The sequence below is a fragment of the Tursiops truncatus genome, chromosome X (assembly GCF_011762595.2).
Source record: "Tursiops truncatus isolate mTurTru1 chromosome X, mTurTru1.mat.Y, whole genome shotgun sequence".
Classification (NCBI taxonomy): Eukaryota; Metazoa; Chordata; class Mammalia; order Artiodactyla; family Delphinidae; genus Tursiops; species Tursiops truncatus.
This window is the reverse complement of record NC_047055.1, coordinates 75298431-75300975: the sequence shown is the minus strand read 5'-3', so window position 1 is coordinate 75300975 and position 2545 is coordinate 75298431.

Here is a 2545-nt window from a genome sequence, read left to right as displayed (position 1 = left end):
AAAAAGATAATTATTTTTAAAAGTTCACCTAAAGCTCTGATCTCATTTGCATTTTTTTCCTTTAAAGTTTCTTCACATCAAGTTACTTTCCTTGCTGACAAATTTGCAACAGGTATAACAAGATTTTATTTAGCTTATATTAAACCTGGGCACAATAAAATATTATACTTAATGTTGATGACTCTAAAGACATGTCTATATTAATTAGATCAACAAACAAACATTAATATCAGGTATTAATTTAATACTGAATATTTCTCAGTTCACTTGAACCTGAAATTCAGTTAGCTTATTTTTTCTTGTATTTAGAATTGTTCGGTTTGTAAGGGCTTACTTTCCTTTAAGCTGATTAAATAGAGCTCATACAAAAATCAACCTCAGCAATGTTATCCAAAGACAAAGACACATACAACGACACAAGCAAACAGAGAGACATCATAGCTCTCATTTCAAAATTTCAGTCCTGAGTCAGGTACAGCAATGTAAAATCCATCAGTTTACAAAAAGAGGTTGGATTAAAATTAGGTTTCTGGCAGATGGAACAAATCAATCTCACCTGTCTAGATGGCTGAATTTTTACAGAAAAGACACTTAGGTATTTTACTTATCTTTGACAAGTCAATTTCTAAATTATTTTATCCTCTTTTCAAAGTTTGCATTTAAAAAAGATGGCAGAGATGCCGGTTCCTGAGAAGACCAGATAGGACATTTGCATCTTAAAATACAGGCAAGTTTTTCCTAGTGTGATTTGTTTCCCCTTTGTTTAATATTTACAAACCTCTTAAGATAAATAGGTAAGGTTTGGGGAATGGTATCTATTAAAGAGTCAATCAACTTGTTCCCCACTGTCAAACTTACCTGGGGCTCCTGTGGGGAAATTAGAATCAGACACCTCAAGTCCAAGGGAGTCCGCTGGCCTCTTACAGGATGTCAGATCAAGGGAAATTGCCCTGCTGGGGAAGTGGTTTCCAGTCCAAACTGGGTGCCCTGTCGGGTCTTAGATGGTGATACTAAATCAGGCTTCTGTGCTCTGGGGGTTAACATAGAAACTTCTATTTGATTTACATGGGTAAGGGAAACAGGTGGCGGTGAATAATGACGGCATGGGGGGGGGGCAGTTGGAACAACTGCCAGTGCAGCCTGCTCTTTTGCAAAACATTTCTAACTTCAAGATCATATAATTGAGTGAGTCATTCAGGGGCCATCGCTCTTCTGATCTTAAATATTGGGTCCACATCGTATTACAATAGTACATCATGTCTTTCTTAGTCATAGGCTTGTGGCTATGTTTCACCCATTTAACTAATATATGCCCCAAAGGGCTCTCCTTCGGGATAGATGGAGTATTTCCCATTTTTATAAGTTTGATAACACCAAAATACAAAAAGGCACAAATAAATTCCAACAAAAAAGGCCCCCAAAATCTAGCATTGATGCACACAAAACCAAAACAAGACCAAGACGAAAACCGGTTCCGGAATCAGGTAGACTTACCCTACAAAAACAATGAACTAGTTCCCAAATTGGGTAGACTTACTCTACAAAACCAATGAACTAGTTCCCAACGAAACGATTCCAAATCAGGTAGAATCCAACAACAATTCCCCTTCCAACAGGGTACCCCAATCAAATAAATTGGCTTATCCCATAAAGGAAAAGCCCAAATTGAGAGGGGAATATGTTTCTGGTGTGCACCCTGGAGCGACTTACCCTACAAAATCGAGTCTGTCAACTTGCAACACAAAAGGATACGCAAAAAAAAAAAACAAGACCAAGACCAAAACTAAAGAACTGGTTACAGAATTGGGTAGACTTACCCTACGAAATTGAGCCCGTCAACTCACAGAAGGTGGTCACTTCCTTGTTTCAACTGACAAGTGCTGGGGTAACTGGTGCCACATCAGGGAATTTTGAAGGGAACATCCTTAGGATAAATGATCCCTGCAGCTGCTAGGGCCTTGCCCCAATGTTCCCTGATCAGAGCTGGCTAACCACAAGCAGCAAGCCTCCTGATTGGCTAAGCCAAATTTTTTACCGAGTCCAAGTTCTCTCTGTTCGCCGCATGACAGGCCAATAAATCCGAGATGAGGTGTTGAGGCAAGGAATACTTTATTCTGAAAGCTGGTAGACCAAGAAGATGGCAGACTACATTATCAAAATAACCATCTTATGCGGGTTTGGATGCCAGTTTCTTTTATAGCAGGGAGAGGGGGAGGAGATGAGGAAGTAAAGTAAAAAGGCCATAAGATTTGCAAATATTCCCTGGAATGGCCAGCCTCAGGGAGGGGATGTGTTAATTTCTTCTTTCTTGCAGCCATCCACAAGTGGACAGGGTCTGGATGTTTCCCTGAACAAAGGCACTTTGGTTTAACATTCAGACAGAGGAGCAGGGTTCCCTAAGGCAGGCCATTATATATAAACAGTATCCTTTTAGTGAACTAAGGCAATGGGAGGCAAAGGTTAAAGTAAAAGAAACTGATCCAACATGTAGTCAGATTTGGCTCTTGCCAGTTACATAACGATAAGTTTATTTTCTACCTCTGTA